The 19,254-nt window shown below is 43.5% G+C and overlaps 1 pseudogene; it reads left to right on the top strand.

The window, feature by feature from the left end:
- LOC119321166 overlaps positions 1–19,254 on the top strand; it is a 108,429-nt pseudogene that overhangs the window by 22,523 nt on the left and 66,652 nt on the right.

Below are 19,254 nucleotides of genomic sequence, written 5' to 3'. Positions count from 1 at the left end.
TTATTAATTATTAAAACAAGACCTTACAAACTCATACAACCATTTTTGGCTGCAAGACTGGATCTTTTCCACACACTTATTTGGGCTTACCTCTTAGCCTCAGCAAGCCTAGGGTTGAAGATTTCATGCCACTAATCCAAAGAATTGCCAACAGGCTAGAAGGATGCTCTACTTTGCTCTCCACTGGAGATAAATTGACTCTGATCAAATTTGTTTTCACTAGCATGCCCACTTTTGTCATGAGCACTTTAGCAATACCTACCACTATGGTCCAATAGATCAATACTTATCTCAAAAACTATTTTTGGAGGAAATATGGTTCTCAGGATTCTGGGGTGGCACTCATTGCTTGGGAGCAGATTAGTAAACCCAAAAAACAGGGAGGATTAGGAGTGTTGAATATTGAAACACATAACAAGGCCTTGCTCATGAAATTTTTGTTCAAATTCCTCAACAAGCATGATTTCCATGGGTCAAGATAATTTGGGAGACACATTATTTACATTCTCTTCCTGGCACTCGGTTGGTGGGCTCATTTTGGTGGAAAGCAATGGACAATATGCCAAGCTGGAGTTGGAAACACTATTCTCTTATGGTCTGATGGTTGGTGGAACCAAGGATTATGCCACCAGTTTCCTGAGTTATACTCTTTTGCCATCTACAAAGATATCACTTTGAGCCAGGCCATATCAACTCCAGATGCAAGCAACTTATTCCACCGACCTCTCTCCATTCAAGCACATCAACAATTCCTCACTCTACAACAACATCTACAACAAAGAACCACAGTGGATACAAGGGACTGTTGGAAGTTAACAGGGAGCAACTCAGCATACTCATCTATGTAGATGTATCGACTCATTATGGACAAAGGATCAACACACAACATATTCATTGCCCTCTGGTCAACGACATGCAGACTTAGGCACAAGATATTCTTCTGGCTTTTGCTACATGACAGAATAACACTAGGAACATGCTCCAAAGACGTTCAATGCAACTCCCAAGTTTTGAATGTGCTCTCTGTCTTGATCACACAGATGAAACCTCTAATCACCTTTTCTGGAATTGTCCCTTCACACTTTCCTATTGGGATAGCATCATTCCAAGTAGACAGAGAGGTATCTCAAGTTATGATGAAATCCTTCTTGCTATGTCTCAGCTTCCTCCGACATTTGCCTTAGAAATTATTGTTATGGGGTGCTGGGCTACTTGGAGTCCCAGAAATGACAAAATCTTCTAAATGGCAGCCATCAACATTGATACCTGGAAATTCTACCTTCAAGAAGGAGGCATGCCAGCTGAGGGCCAAGCAAGGAAAAGCAGACAAGATTCGGTCCTGGGTTGAATTAAACTTAAACATATATGATGATGTTTCCTAGAGCTGGTATTGGTTGAAGGACCGTACTGATATGTTTTGTAACTGTAAATATTTTATTAATGAAATTATACCGTAGAACTATTGTTCTATGGTCACAGGGTCAAAAAAAGAGGCTAAAGACACCGTCTAAGCAACATCTTTCGCTACTCCTATCTAGTTGATGAAGAGGCGCTGATAGTCTGGGCCTAATACCAAACATACCTCGCAACCAAACCTAACATCTAAGACCTGGGGTCCCAACCAGGAAACCTGCCGGGTATGGGCACCCAACAGTCCGACATGCTCCTCAACCAGGACGCCTGCCAGGTATGAGGCCGCCGCAGCCACCTGCCACCAATACATCTTCAGAGCTGTACTGCTCCATCTACCTTGCCCAGTCTAGCTGCCGCCGACGCCACCACGACGATGGATAATGTCACCCTCCTGCGCGAGTCCATCTCCGTGCATTGGACACCGAGTCACCACATCGCCATGCCGCCGAGATCCGCCACAATCAATGAGTGAGATGAAGCACCGCTCCACCAAAGAATCCGTCCCCTAGTCCCTCGATCACGTGTGTACCTCCAAGAATGACGCCCCAAAGGGGGGAACGACACTAGAGCGCCTCCGTCATCCGATCATCCGATCTAGGGTCCCCCGAAGGTAGCAGAGAGTGGCCTTGAACTTCTTCATGGCGATGTCTCCAAGAAGGGAATGATGCAGATAGCGCTCCCACCGCCGGCCTTGGCAATAGCCGAAAGCAAGTTTTCACCCAGATCTGTTCGAAGGAATCCAACTCCCGTGCACGGCCGCCACCACCACCAGGCTAAACACTCACAACTGCCGGCACCTCCATGATGCCCAGAGGCTGCGAGACTCGCCGCCACCACGCCTGGGCCACCAGCCACCGCTGCCAACACCAACCCCACATCCACCGGATCCGGGCAGGGATCCCAGATCCATCCCCCACCACCCACCACCATGGAGGGGAGGAGGCGGTGTCGGTGTCAAAACCGGCAGATCTCGGGTAGGGAGGCCCAAGTTGCACGCCTGAGGATCAGTAGTAACAATGGAGAAGGGACAAAGTGTTTACCCAGGTTCGGGCCCTCTTAATGGAGGTAAAACCCTACTCCTGCTTGATTATATTCGAGGGTATAGGGGTTACAAGAGTTGATCTACACTGGTACGCGTCGGTGCTATACAAACGGTTTTTAACCCCTTTCCGCAACGGCATTTGGAACCGTTGCCAAGTGAGTGTGGGTGATAGGGGGGTCCTTCCCACACGACCTAGAAATCCTCGGGGATAGGCCCTCCTGGGACATCAAATGAGTTCATGTGCGATCGGGTGACCCATGGAAACCCAATCATTTCCGTAGGTATGTACATCCCACATGGTGAATCCCAGAAAACATTTCCATAGGTATGTAAATCCCACACGGTGAATCCTAGAAAAACATTTCCGTAGGTATGTATATCACACACAGTCAATCCAAGGAGTACGTTTCCGTTCTTATGTACATCCCACATAGTCAATCCAGGGAAAACGTTTCCGTTCATATGTACATCCCACACAGGTTTAAGTATAGGCTCGTGTGTGATACGTGTAACTATCACACACGCTCTGCCTTGGTTAACCGTTTGCTTTTATCAACTACATCATACACGATTTGATGAAGAAAACTGTGTGGCATTGGGCTATCCATCACAAGCGCTTTTACTTCTAGAACCGTTTGCAAAGTTCCATGACCCATTTCGTAGATTTATTAGTTTACAATTAATAATTCTAGTATTATGGAAATTCACATTTCATATCGAACAACTGTTTGCCAATTTTATATCAGGCACATAGATATATTTTAACATCACAGTACGATAGCTACCGAAAAACATCATAGTACAACATATAGATAGTTCAACTTCATAAGAACAATATATTCATTTCCCTAATTGAGATCATCCAGGCTCGCCTTATCCACCTCTGCTTTCAGTTCAATAAGAACCTGTTTTGCACTGGCCAACTAGGAAAGTGCCTCCTCCTTCACCAACACCATCTTAGCAAAGTTTGATTTAAAAAAATCTGAGCTCATTCTCCACCTTCCTCTTTTTATCCCGCATCTTCAAATATTCTTTAGCGTTCACAACACTATCTCTAAGCCAACCTCTGTTCTCTTCCTGATACATGCTCTAGAGCTTTGCTAGGCACATCTTCAAAGACTATGGCCACTCTTGATCAACCCACTCCAAGTAAGAACACTTTCGTTCATCCTATAATATTTAAAACTAGATCAGTAACAATTGTAGGGAATATGGGTTTATAGCAACATAGAAAATCACTAATACTTATTTTGAAAAACTGAAGAAATAGGCTAATTATGACATATCTTCTCAAAATATCAATGAGCAAATGAATTTATTGCTAGTGACACAACAACCAAATTATGAAACATCAGAAGCTATAATTAACTACAACAATGCTACAAGTTCTTACTCATGTACTATAAATAACAAATTGAACATTTTAAGAGGAAGGTAAATATAACTGCAACAACATATCGACAGTGTTTGGATGACAGCAAATTGATACTACCAGGTGTGTACATGCAAATGAATTTATTGCTAGTGTCTGAATCACATCTAACAAATGATTTGTAACAACGAAAGAGGGTCTAACCTTCTCTGGACATGCCAGAAACTTCCTCCCACTGTCCACCGATTCAAACGCAACTAGCTTCACACATGGAGATTGATGGTGACAACGGGCAGACAGATCTTCACCCACCCTGCTCCATTCGTTGCAACTGATGGTCCTAGGGAACTACAAGAGGAAGAAATAACTCAAATCGACCACCGGGTAAAAATCCTTCATTCAAAGTCATAGCCTGAGAGAGATAAGAGATGCATACCGGGGTGGTGAAGGAGTCGGAGGAGGAGGAGAAACCGCTGGAGAGGTCTTTGAAGAAGACCATGGCGACCCCGGCGGTAGGATGCAGACGGCGAGAGTGAGGAAGCAAGCAAGGAAGCGGCTATAGTTTAGGAAGGAAGGAAGGGGGAAACATGGGAAATGTGACTTGTGGTCAGGGAGAAAAGGGGATGGGGAGGATGGAGGGTAGATATTTCAGCGGTAGGCCAAAAATTTCGAAATGTGGAGGGATACTTTGCACGCGGTGCCGCCGGACACCATTCACTTTGAACGATAGTGTGCATCGCAAATGATTCTTATGCTTAACGCGCATGGGATGAGTTTGATAATTGAAATTTTGGTGGAAATTTCCCCGGGTACGTCATTGCATAATTTAACATCGCTTGCTAATTTGGGCACACAAAAGAGCGTACAACACACAGACCAGACCTACTGAATCGAGCAAGTTTAGTAATTAAACAAAGACAGTTCATCTAAACATTGCTCTAACAAAAGACCAGCATTAAAAACAAAGCCTAAATACGAATGATTTTAACAAATCCACTGCCGCGCCGGCCTATGCATCGCCGGTGTGAGATGAGACGTTGATGACTTGTCCTCGTGACATGCCACCATTGGTGGACTCCGCGTCCCCCCTTGTAGGATCAAAAGTGTGTCTAGAGGGGGGGGGGTGATTAGACTACTTGACCAATTAAAAACATAACCTTTTCCCAATTTATGTTCTTGGAAGATTTTAGCAACTTATCACAAGTCAAGCAATCACAATACAATTGAAGCAAGCATGCAAAGAGTATATGAGGAGCGGAAAGTAAAACATGCAACTTGCAAGAAAGTAAATGGGGGGGGGGAGTTTGGAGGGAGCAAACGCAATGTTGACACGGAGATTTTTGGCGTGGTTCCGATAGGTGGTGCTATCGTACATCCACGTTGATGGAGACTTAAACCCACGGAGGGTAACGGTTGCGCGAGTCCACGGAGGGCTCCACCCAGGAAGGGTTCGCGAAGAAGCAACCTTGTCTATCCCATCATGGCCATCGCCCACGAAGGACTTGCCTCACTAGGGTAGATCTTCATGAAGTAGGCGATCTCCTTGCCCTTAGAAACTCCTTGGTTCAACTCCACAATCTTGACGGAGGCTCCCAAGTGATACCTAACCAATCTAGGAGACACCACTCTCCAAAAGGTAATAGATGGTGTGTTGTTGATGAACTCCTTGCTCTTGTGCTTCAAATGACAGTCTCCCCAACACTCAACTCTCTGGCTATGGTGGAAAGATGATTTGAGTGGAAAGCAACTTGGGGAAGGCTAGAGATCAAGATTCATATGGCAGGACTGGGATATCTTGGCCTCAACACATGAGTAGGTGGTTCTCTTTCAGAAAATGAGTAGTGGAAGTGTAGGTTTGTTCCGATGGCTCTCTCTATGAATGAAGAGTGGCTGGAGGGGTATATATAGCCTCCACGCAAAATCTAACCGTTACAATCAAATTCCCAAACTCGGTGAGACCGAATCAGCAAACTCGGTCAGACCGATTTAGTTCAAAATGTGAATGTTAGGAGTTTAGGTGGGACCGATACAGTTATCTCGGTGGGACCGATATGCTAGGGTTAGGGCATAACATAATCTTGGTGCGACCGATCACATGAACTCTGTGGGACCGATTTCAGCAAATAGGTACATAGATGGTTGGTCAGGCAAACTCGGTGGGACCGATTCGCTCACTTCGGTGGGACCGAAGTGTTACAAAAAGGAATCAGAAAGTTTCCAATGCCAACTCGGTGGGACCGATTTGCTCATTTCGGTGAAACTGAAATGTTACAAAGGGGAAACAGAGAGTTTGCAATCCCATCTCGGTGAGACCGAAGTAACTAGGGTTTGTGGTAGTGGCTATGTCAAGTGAAACTCGGTGGCGTCGGATAGATCAAATCGGTGGGGCCGAATTTGACTTTAGGTTTAGGACATATGTGGAAATGAGAAAGTGGTTGAGGGTTTTGGAGCATATCACAAAGCATTTTGAGCAAGTAACTCATTAAGCAACACCTCATCCCCTTTTAATAGTATTGGCTTTCCTATGGACTCAATGTCATCTTGGATCACTAAAACAAAAATGTAGAGTCTTGAGCTTGTTGCCAATATATGTCCTTTGCATTTTGAGGGGTCCACATCTCTAGTCCATGCCATGCCAAACATTGAACTTTCTGAAATGATTATCTTGAAATAGCATTAGTTCAATGAACTATATGTTCTTAAGAATTACCAAAAACCACCCAGGGGTTAGTTGCACTTTCAATCTCCCCCTTTTTGGTAATTGATGACAACATATAGATCAAAGCTTCGACAAATGATAGTAAGAATTGAAGTACATTGTCGGTTTGAGAAGTATGTGATAAGTAAGAGCTCCCCCTAAATTTGTGCATTGTTAAAATTTGCTCTGGACCGCAAATGCACAATCTATTAGGATCATGGGTTACTCTTCCATGTCACATACATCTTGATGGAGCGCTCAAAATGATGTTAAATAAGAAAAATCACTCATCACCAAGGCAAAGTGAATGATCATACATGAGATAGATAATGTCAACATCCAAGCATAAGCATAAAGAGTGATATGATCAAGCACATGATCATACAAAGTATCTCACACAAACAGACATAATGTATCTCAAACAGGCAAGTGATACGTCTCCAACGTATCTATAATTTTTGATTGTTCCATGCTATTATATTATCTGTTTTGGATGTTTAATGGGCTTTACTATACACTTTTATATCATTTTTGGGACTAACCTATTAACCTAGAGCCCAGTGCCAGTTTCTGCTTTTTCCTTGGTTTTTGAGTTTTACAGAAAAGGAATACCAAACGGAGTCCAATTGACGTGCCAATTTTTGACGATTTTTTGTGGACCAAAAGAAGCCCATGGAGTGAAAGAGTTGGACCAGGAGAGTCCCGGGCTGCCCACGAGGGAGGGGGGCGCGCCCACCCCCCTGGGCGTGTCTCCCTGCCTCGTGGACAGCCCAGAAACCCCCTGACGTGAGACCTATGCCAAAAATTCCTATAAATACTGAAACCTCCAGAAAATAACCTAGATCAGGAGTTCAGCCGCCACAAGCCTCTGTAGCCACCAAAAACCTCTGCACTTGGAGGCCCAACAATGCCTACAAGGAGAAGGTTGTGTAGTAGACATCAAGCTCTTTTCTGGCGCCATTGTTGGGGAGGTGAGTGCTTGAAGGTATATGTTTAGATCTTGCAATCGAATCTTTTAGTTTCTTGTTTTATCACTAGTTTAGTTTATAAAATAAAACTACAAAAAAATGGAATTGAGTTTGCCTCATACGCTTCATCTTTTTAATATCTTTCGTGAGAATGATGGAAAGGAAAATTGTGCTCAAGTGCTAGAAGAAGAAGTCTATAAGATGTTTGGGACTAAATCTTTGAATGATGAGCATGATTGCAATGTTGTTAGTATGAACTCTTTGAATATCCATAGTACTAATGATGATTGCACTAGTCATGATGAAAATGTCTCTTATAAGCATGTCAACTTTTCTGAAGTGCATAGAGTTTGCAAGTACACATTAAATAGGGAAGATAGATTTTGCAAGAGTCACAAGTATTTAGAAACTAAATGGTTGCAAGAAAGGCTAGATGTTTGTGCTGAAAATTTAAAATTTCTTTGCCATTGTGGGAGTCCTAGATTAAGGGGTCCTCGGACAGCCGGACTATATACTTTGGCCGGACTGTTGGACTATGAAGATACAAGATTGAAGACTTCATCCCGTGTCCGGATGGGACTCTCCTTTGCGTGGAAGGCAAGCTTGGATATTCGGATATGTAGATTTCCTTCTCTGTAACCGACTCTGTGTAACCCTAGCCCCCTCCGATGTCTATATAAACAGGAGGGTTTAGTCCGTAGGACAACAACAATCATAATTATATGCTAGCTTCTAGGGTTTAGCCTCTACGATCTCGTGGTAGATCAACTCTTGTAATACTCATATCATCAAGATCAATCAAGCAGGAAGTAGGGTATTACCTCCATCGAGAGGGCCCGAACATTGGTAAAACATCGTGTCCCCTGCCTCCTGTTACCATTAGCCTTAGACGCACAGTTTGGGACCCCCTACCCGAGATCCGCCGGTTTTAACACCGACATTGGTGCTTTCATTGAGTGTTCCAGTGTGCCGTCGCGATAAGGCTTGATGGCTCCCTCGATCAACTTCAACGATGCGATCCAGGGGGAGGTTTTCCTTCCCGGACAGATCTTCGTATTCGGCGGCTTTGTACCGCGGGCCAACTCGCTTGGCCATCTGGAGCAGATCGACAGCTACACCCCTGGCCATCAGGTTAGGTTTGGAAGCTTAAACTATACTGCCGACATCCGCGGAGACTTGATCTTCGATGGATTCGAGCCCATGATAGGTGCGGCGAACAATCACGACGGGCATGATTTTGATCTGCCGTCGGACAGTATTTGGGAAATCGCACCCGCGTTGGCGCCGGGAATCAACTCGGAGCAGATCGTGCCTTCCGAGGATGGGTGGATGGACCCCACCACGGAGGCCACACACTCATCGGTGTCGGAGCCGAACACCAAACCCGCCTCCTATGAGGTTGGTGTCATCGGACCCCCGGGCTCTTCCCCGGTTGCAGGATCTGAACCGCGTGCATCAGTGCCTATCGAATCAGATTGGGCACCCATCATGGAGTTCACCGCCGCGAATATTTTTCACCACTCACCCTTGGGTGACGTGCTGGACTCATTAAGGTCTCTGTCCTTGTCAGGTGATTCTTGGCTGAACTATGTCCGGCTCGAGTGGGGAGCGGACGATGAAGAAATTCGTCCCCCACCCACCACCCACTTTATAGCCACTGTCGATGACTTAACCGATGTGCTCGACTTCGACTCCAAAGACATCGATGGTATGGATGACGATGCAGGAGAAGAACAGGAACCACCGCCTATAGGATGCTGGACCACCACCTCCTCATATGATATTTATATGGTGGATACCCCAAAGAAAACAATGGCGATGAGGCAATGGAAGATAACCCCTTGGGGAAGCAACCTAGACAATGGCGTCATCGGTGCCGCTCCAAGCCCCGCCATAGCAAAAATAGTGATACCGGCACAAGGGCTAACAATCCGGATGGTGCCGAAGACGAATATAATCCTGCCCAGCCAGGCTCCGAGCAGGCCGAACAAGAGGATGGGCAAGCTAGCCCTAGAGAACATGCAAATGATGGAGAATCAGAGGACGATAATTACATGCCTCTTTCCGAAGATGAAGTGAGCCTTGGCGACAAAGAATTTATCGTGCCGGAGGATCCCGTCGATTAGGAGCGCTTCAAACACCGGCTTGTAGCCACTGCAAAAAGCCTGAAGAAAAAGCAGCAACAGCTGCAAGCTGATCAAGATCTGCTAACTGACAGATGGACTAATGTCCTGGCTGCCGAGGAATACAGACTCGAGCGCCCAAAGCGCAGGCTGCTACCTCAACTCGAGGAAGAGGCTTTAAAACCCACGCTACTAGCGCATGATGCGGCTGAACGGCCACCCCGTGGCCGTGACAAAACGGTGTACCAGCCAAAAGTCCAGACCGCACCCCGTGGCCAGTCAAACAATAACACTAAAGCCCGGGGCCACACGAAGGACGATGTATTAGAAAACAAAGCAGGACAGTCTAGATCGATCTATGGATCACGGGGGCGCACCACAAGACGTGATGATGACCGTCATGCCAGATACAATAAACTAAAGTCCGACCGGGCCGAATACAATACACCGGACTCATTTGAACTACGCTGGGATGTAGCCCGGCATAGAGGCGCCGCACACCCCCTATGCTTCACTGATGAAGTAATGGATCATGAATTCTCGGAAACCCATGAACATTGAATCATACGATGGCACCACAGACCCTACGGTATGGATAGAAGATTTTTTGCTCCACATTCACATGGCCCGCGGAGACGATCTACACGCCATCAAGTACCTCCCACTAAAACTAAAGGGACCGACTCGGCATTGGCTGAATAGCTTGTCGGAAAACTCCATCGGGAGTTGGGAGAACTTGGCAGACGCATTCCTTGACAACTTCCAAGGCACTTATGTGCGACCACCAGACGCTGATGATCTAAGTCACATAACCCAACAGCCCGGAGAGTCAGCCAGGAAATTTTGGACCCGGTTCCTAACCAAAAAGAACCAAATTGTTGACTGTCCGGATGCCGAAGCCCTAGCGGCCTTTAAGCATAACATCCGTGACGAATGGCTTGCCCGGCATTTGGTCAGGAAAAGCCAAAGTCCATGGCAGCTCTCACAACACTCATGACCCGCTTTTGCGCGGGGGAGGATAGCTGGTTGGCCCGCAGCAACAATACATCAAGCAATCTGGGCACATCGAAAGCTAAGGATATCAACGACAAATCACGGCGCAACAAGCACAAGCACCGCAAAAATGGGGATAATGCCGAAGATACCTCAGTCAATGCCGGATTCAGCGGCTCCAAGTCCGGTTAGCGGAAGAAGCCATTCAACAAAAACAATTCAGGCCCGTCCAGTTTTGACCGCATGCTCGACCGTCCATGCAAAATTCATGGAACCCCTGGAAAACCAGCCAACCATACCAATAAAGAATGTTGGGTCTTCAGACAAACCGACAGGTCAGACGCTGAAAAGAAGGGGAAGGGGTCTCAAAGCGACGACGACGACGACGAGGAGCCCCGACCACTGAATATAGGAGGAAATATGAAATTCCCTCCCCAGGCAAAAACGGCGAATATGATACGCACAAGCCACATCCCTAAGTGGAAATATGCACTATGGGAGGTCTATACAATCAACCCAAAATTCAACCCATGGTCCTCTTACCCGATCACCTTTGATCGAAGGGACCACCCTACCAGTATCCGTCATAGCGGTTCGGCCGCATTGGTCCTCGACCCCATCATTGACGGATTCCACCTCACACAAGTCCTTATGGACGGAGGGAGCAGCCTGAATCTGCTTTACCAGGATACAGTGCGCAAAATGGGCATCAACCCCTCAAGGATCAAGCCCACAAAAACCACCTTTAAAGGTATAATACCAGGCGCAGAGGCCTGTTGCATGATACGTCTCCAACATATCTACAATTTTTGATTGTTTCATGCTATTATATTACCCCTTTTGGATGTTTATGGGCCTTATTTTACACATTTATATTATTTTTGGGACTAACCTACTAACCGGAGGCCCAGCCCGTATTGCTGTTTTTTTGCCTATTTCAGTATTTCGAAGAAAAGGAATATCAAACGTAGTCCAAACGGAATGGAACCTTTAGGAGCGTGATTTTTGGAACGAACATGATCCAGAGGACTAGTGCAAGTCAAGAAGCAGCCGAGGCGGCCATGAGAGGGTAGGGCGCCCCCCCCTATAGGGCGCGCCCCTGTCTCGTGGGCCCCTCGGGCGGCCACCGACGTACTTCTTCCTCCTATATAAGCCTACGTACCCGGAAAACATCCAGGGAGCCAACGGAACACAATTTCCACCGCCGTAACCTTCTATATCCAGGAGATCCCATCTTGGAGCCTTCACCGGCGCTCCGCCGGAGGGGGAATTGACCATGGAGGGCTTCTACATCAACACCATAGCTCCTCCGATGAGTTGTGAGTAGTTTACCACTGACCTTCGGGTCCATAGTTATTAGCTAGATGGCTTCTTCTCTCTTTTTGGATCTCAATACAATGTTCTCCCCCTCTCTTGTGGAGATCTATTCGATGTAAACTCTTTTTGCAGTGTGTTTGTCGAGATCCGATGAATTGTGGGTTTATGATCAAGTTTATCTATGAGAAATATTTGAATCTCCTCTGAATTATTTTATGTATGATTGAGTTATCTTTGCAAGTCTCTTTGAATTATCTGTTTGGTTTGGCCTACTAGATTGATCTTTCTTGCCATGGGAGAAGTGCTTAACTTTGGGTTCAATCTTGTGGTGTCCTTACCCAGTGACAGAAAGGGTTGCAAGGAACGCATTGTATTGTTGCCATCGAGGATAAAAAGATGGGGTTTATATCATATTGCATGAGTTTATCCCTCTACATCATGTCATCTTGCTTAAGGCGTTACTCTCTTCTTATGAACTTAATACTCTAGATGCAGGTAGGAGTCGGTCGAAGTGTGGAGTAATAGTAGTAGATCCAGGCAGGAGTCGGTCTACTTGTCACAGACGTGATGCCTATATACATGATCATGCCTAGATAATCTCATAATTATTCTCTTTTCTATCAATTGCTCGACAGTAATTTCTTCATCCACCATAATACTTATGCTATCTTGAGAGAAGCCACTAGTGAAACCTATGGCCCCCGGGTCTATCTCTTATCATACTTGCTTCCAATCTACTTTTATTTGCATCTTTACTTTTTGCATCTATATTACAAAATACCAAAAATATATTTATCTTGTCATACTATCTCTATCAGATCTCACTTTAGCAAGTGGTCGTGAAGGGATTGACAACCCCTTTATTGCGTTGGTTGCGAGTTCTTTGTTTGTTTGTGTAGGTGCGTGGGGCTTTTGAGGAGCCTCCTACTGGATTGATACCTTGGTTCTCAAAAACTGAGGGAAATACTTACGCTACTATTTTTGCATCACCCTTTCCTCTTCAAGGAAAACCAACGCAAGCTCAAGACGTAGCAAGAAGGATTTCTGGCGCTGTTGCTGGGGAAGTCTTCGCTCAAGTCAAGACATACCAAGTACCCATCACAAACTCATCTCCCTCGCATTTACATTATTTGCCATTTGCCTCTCGTTTTCCTCGCCCCCACTTCACCCTTGCTTTTTTATTTGCCCTCTCTTTCCCAAACTCCTCCTCTCTTTTCGCTTGCCTTTTTCCGCTTGCTTGTGTGTTGGATTACTTGTTGCCATGGCGCAAGATAATACCAAATTGTGTGATTTCTCAAATACCAATAATAATGATTTCCTTAGTACTCCGATTGCTCCTCTTAATGATGTTGAGTCTTGTGAAATCAATACTGCTTTGTTGAATCTTGTTATGAAAGATCAATTCGCCGGCCTTCCTAGTGAAGATGCCTCTACTCATCTAAACAACTTTGTTGATTTGTGTGATGCAAAAGAAAAAAGATATAGATAATGATATTGTTAAATTGAAGTTATTTTCGTTTTCACTTAGAGATCGTGGTAAAGTTTGGTTTTTGTCTTTGCCTAAAAATAGTATTGATTCTTGGAACAAGTGCAAAGATGCTTTTATCCCTAAGTATTTTCCTCCCGCTAAGATCATCACTCTTAGGAACAATATTATGAATTTTAAACAACTTGATCATGAGCATGTTGCCCAATCTTGGGAAAGAATGAAATTGATGATTCGCAATTGCCCTACTCATGGTTTGAATTTACGGATGATCATACAAAATTTTTATGCCGGTTTGAACTTTGCTTCTAGAAATCTCTTAGATTCGGCCACAGGAGGCACGTTTATGGAAATCACGTTAGGAGATGCTACAAAACTTCTTGATAATATTATGGCTAATTATTCTCAATGGCACACCGAAAGATCTTCTAGTAAAAAAGTGCATGTATAGAAGAAATCAATGTTTTGAGTGGAAAGATGGATGAACTTATGAAATTTTTTGCTACTAAAAATACTCCTCTTGCTCCCAATGATATGCCTTTGTCTACTTTGATTGAGAATAATAATGAATCTATGGATGTGAATTTTGTTGGTAGGAATAGTTTTGGAAACAATGTTTATAGAGGAAACTTTAATGCTAGACCGTTCCCTAGTAATTCCTCTAATAATTATGGAAATTCCTACAATATTTCTTATGGTAATTTTAATAATATGCCCTCTGATTTTGAGAATAGTGTGAAAGAATTTATGATTTCTCAAAAGAATTTTAATGCTTTGCTTGAAGAAAAATTGCTCAAAGTTGATGATTTGGCTAGGAACGTTGATAGACTTTCGCTTGATGTTGATTCTCTTAAACTTAGGTCTTCCCCTAAGCATGATATCAATGAGTCTCTCAAAGCAATGAGAATTTCCATTGATGGTGCAAGGAAAGAACCGCTAGATTACGTGCTAAGAAAGATAGCTTTATAAAGGCGTGTTCTTCTAGTTTCCATGAAAATAATGATGAGGATCTTAAAGTTATTGATGCGTCTCCTATTAGATCTTTGTTTTGCAATATGAATCTTGATAATTATGGGATTGAAGATGAGTCAACTTTACCTAGAAGGCGTCCCAAGAATTCGGAGTTTTTAGATCTTGATAAATTTGGTTAAAGTGGGATTGGAGAGGTCATGACTTTAAATAGTATTGAACCCACTATCTCAGATTTCAAGGAATTTGATTATGATAATTGTTCTTTAGAAGGTTTTATTTCCTTGTTGCAATCTGTTGTTAATTCTCCTCATGCTTCTAGTCAAAATAAAGCTTTTACCAAACATATCGTTGATGCCTTGATGCAATCTTATGATGAAAAACTTAATTTGGAAGTTTCTATACCTAGAAAACTTAATGATGAGTGGGAACCTACTATAAAGGTTAGAATTAAAGATCATGAGTGTTTTGCTTTGTGTGATTTGGGTGCTAGTGTTTCCACGATTCCGAAAACTTTATGTGATATTCTAGGTTTCCATGATCTTGATGATTGCTCTTTAAATTTGCACCTTGCGGATTCCACCATTAAAAATCCAATGGGAAGGATCAATGATGTTCTCATTGTTGCAAATAGAAATTTGGTGCCCGTAGATTTTATCGTTCTTGATATAGATTGCAATCTTTCTTGCCCTATTATTCTTGGTAGACCTTTACTTATAACGATTGGTGCAATTATTGATATGAAGGAAGGGAATATTAGATTCCAATTTTCAGTAAAGAAAGGCATGGAGCACTTTCCAAGAAAGAAAGTCAAATTACCTTATGAATCTATCATGCGAGCTACTTATGAGTTTAGTGCCAAAGATGGCACTACTTAGATCTATCTTCGCTTTTATGCCTAGCTAGGGGCGTTAAACGATAGCGCTAGTTGGGAGGCAACCCAATTTTCTTTGTGTTTTTTGTTTTTGTTCCTGTTTAGTAATAAATCTTGCATCTACCCTCTATTTAGATGTGTTTTTATCTTTTAATTAGTGTTTGTGCCAAGTAGAACCTATAGGATAACCTATGATGATAGTTGATTTGATTCTGCTGAAAAATGGAAACTTTGAACGCATGAATTTAGTTTTTTTAAATCACGGAAACGTGATTTTGCGTTGATTCTTTTTGCTGATGATGAATAGACAAATTGTCCAGGACTTCCTATTTTGGTAGGATTTTTAGAGTTCCAGAAGTTTGTGTTAGTTACAGATTGCTACAGACTGTTTTTTTTTGACAGATTCTGTTTTTCGTGTGTTGTTTGCTTATTTTGATGCATCTATGGCTAGTAAGATGGTTTATAAACCATACAGAAGTTCGAATACAGTAGGTTTAACACCAAAATAAATAAATAATGAGTTCATTACAGTACCTTATGTGGTGGTTTTGTTTTCTTTCACTAACGGAGCTTATAAGATTTCCTGTTGAGTTTTGTGTTGTGAAGTTTTCAAGTTTTGGGTAAAGCCCTTATGGACTATGGAATAAGGAGTGGCAAGAGCCTAAGATTGGGGATGCCCATGGCACCCCAAGATATTCAAGGATAGCCAAAAGCCTAAGCTTGGGGATGCCCCGGGAAGGCATCCCCTCTTTCATCTTCGTTCATTGGTAACTTTACTTGGAGCTATATTTTTATTCGCCACATGATATGTGTTTTGCTTGGAGCGTCGTGTATTATATTAGTCTTTGCTTTTTAGTTTACCACAGTCATCCTTTCTATACACACCCTTTTGGGAGAATTCTACTTGATTAGAATTTGCTAGAATACTCTATGTGCTTCACTTATATCTTTTGAGCTTGATAGTTTTTGCTCTAGTGCTTCACTTATATCTTTTAGAGCACGGTGGTGACTTAATTTTGAAGAAATTGCTAGTCTCTCATGCTTCACTTATATTATTTTGAGAGTCTTTTAGAACAGCATGGTATTTTCTATGGTTACAAAGTTGGTCCTAGAATGATGAGCATCCAAGTTGGGTATAATAAAAACTATCATAGAAAGGAATTAGATGCTACGATCAATTTGATGCTTGATAATTGTTTTGAGATATGGAGGTAGTGATATTAGAGTCATGCTAGTTGAGGTGATCATGAAAAATACTTGTGTTGGGGTTTGTGATTCCCGTAGCATGCACGTATGGTGAACCGCTTTGTGATGAAGTTGGAGCACAATTTTAATTATTGATTGTCTTCCTTATGAGTGGCGGTCGGGGACGAGCGATGGTCATATCCTACCAATCTATCCCCCTAGGAGCATGCGCGTAGTGCTTTGGTTTTTGATGACTTCTAGATTTTTGCAACAAGTATATGAGTACTTTTGACTAATGTTGAGTCCATGGATTATACGCACCTCACCCTTCCACCATTGCTACCCTCTCTTGTGCCATGCAACTTTCGCCGGTACAATGCACTCACCATATACCTTCCTCAAAACAGCCACCATACCTACCTATTATGGCATTTCCATAGCCATTCCGAGATATATTGCCATGCAACTTTCCACCGTTCCGTTCATATGACACGCATTACTTTTGTCATATTGCTCTTTGCATGATCATGTAGTTGACATCGTATTTGTGGCAAGGCCACCTTCATAATTTTCATACATGTCGCTCTTGATTCATTGCATATCCCGGTACACCGCCGGAGGCATTCATATAGAGTCATATCTTGTTCTAGCTTTGAGTTGTAATTCTTGAGTTGTAAATCCATAAAAGTGTGATGTTCTTCATTATTAGAGCATTGTCCTAGTGAGGAAAGGATGATGAAGACTATGATTCGCCCACAAGTCGGGATGAGACTTCGGACTTTACAAAAGAAAAAAAAGAAAAAAAGAAAAAAAAGAGAAAGGCCAAAAAAAGGAAGAGAAAAGGCCAAAGAGAAAAAAGAAAAAAAAATATAAAATGAGAGAAAAAGAGAGAAGGGACAATGCTACTATCTCTTTTTCCACACTTGTGCTTCAAAGTAGCACCATAATCTTCATGATAGAGAGTCTCCTATGTTGTCACTTTCATATACTAGTGGGAATCTTTCATTATAGAACTTGGGTTGTATATTCCAATGATGGGCTTCCTCAAAATGCCCTAGGTCTTCGTGAGCAAGCGAGTTGGATGCACACCCACTTAGTTTCTTTTGTTGAGCTTTCATATATTTATAGCTCTAGTGCATCCGTTGCATGGCAATCCCTACTCACTCACATTGATATTATTAATGGGCATCTCCATAGCCCGTTGATACGCCTAGTTGATGTGAGACTATCTTCTCCTTTTTGTCTTCTCCACAACCACCATTCTATTCCACATATAGTGCTATGTCCATGGCTCACGCTCATGTATTGCATGAAAGTTGAAAGAGTTTGAGATTATTAAAGTATGAAACAATTGCTTGGCTTGTCATCGGGGTTGTGCATGATTAAATACTTTGTGTGATGAAGATAGAGCAACAGCCAAACTATATGATTTTGTAGGGATAACTTTCTTTGGCCATGTTATTTTGAGAAGACATGATTACTTTGATTAGTATGCTTGAAGTATCACCATTTTCATGTTAATATGAACTTTTATTTTGTATCATTTGGATCTGAACATTCATGCCACAATAAAGAAAATTACACTGATAATTATGCTAGGTAGCATTCCACATCAAAAATTCTATTTTTATCATTTACCTACTCGAGGACGAGCAGTAATTAAGCTTGGGGATGCTTGATACGTCTCCAATGTATCTATAATTTTTTATTGTTTCATGCTATTATATTACCCCTTTTGGATGTTTATGGGCTTTATTTTACACATTTATATATTTTTGGGACTAACCTACTAACCGGAGGCCCAGCCCGTATTGCTGTTTTTTGCCTATTTCAGTATTTCGAAGAAAAGGAATATCAAACGGAGTCCAAACGGAATGAAACCTTCGGGAGCGTGATTTTTAGAACGAACATGATCCAGAGGACTAGTGCAAGTCAAGAAGCAGCCAAGGCGGCCACGAGAGGGTAGGCCCCCCCTATAGGGCGCGCCCCTGTCTCGTGGGCCCTTGGGCGGCCACCGACGTACTTCTTCCTCCTATATAAGCCTACGTACCCCGAAAACATCCAGGGAGCCAACGAAACACAATTTCCACCGCCGTAACCTTCTGTATCCGCGAGATCCCATCTTGGAGCCTTCACCGGCGCACCGCCGGAGGGGGAATCGACCACAGAGGGCTTCTACATCAACACCATTGCCCCTCCAATGAGTTGTGAGTTGTTTACCACTGACCTTCGGGTCCATAGTGTTGGGGAACGTAGTAATTTCAAAAAATTTCCTACGCACACGCAAGATCATGGTGATGACATAACAACGAGAGGGGAGAGTGCTGTCCACGTACCCTCGTAGACCGTAAGCGGAAGCATTATGACAACGTGGTTGATGTAGTCGTACGTCTTCACGATCCGACCGATCCAAGTACCGAACGTACGGCACCTCCGAGTTCAGCACACGTTCAGCTCGATGACGATCCCCGGACTCTGATCCAGCAAAGTGTCGGGCATGAGTTCCGTCAGCACGACGGCATGATGACGATGATGATGCTCTACCGGCGCCGGGCTTCGCCTAAACTCTGCAACAATATGACCGAGGTGGAATATGGTGGAGGGGGGCACCGCACACGGGTAAGGAACGATCCGTAGATCAACTTGTGTGTCTCTAGGGTGCCCCCTGCCCCCGTATATAAAGGAGCAAGGGGGGAGGCCGTCCGGCCCTAGGGGGCGCGCCAAGGAGGGGGGAGTCCTCCTCCTAGTGGGAGTAGGACTCCCCTTTCCTAGTCCTACTAGGAAGGAGGAAGGGGGAAGGAAAGAGAGGGAGAG

Source organism: Triticum dicoccoides, chromosome 6B, assembly GCF_002162155.2.
Source record: "Triticum dicoccoides isolate Atlit2015 ecotype Zavitan chromosome 6B, WEW_v2.0, whole genome shotgun sequence".
Classification (NCBI taxonomy): domain Eukaryota; kingdom Viridiplantae; phylum Streptophyta; class Magnoliopsida; order Poales; family Poaceae; genus Triticum; species Triticum dicoccoides.
Note: the sequence above shows the minus strand (reverse complement) of the source record. Positions and strands in the feature narration are given on the sequence as shown.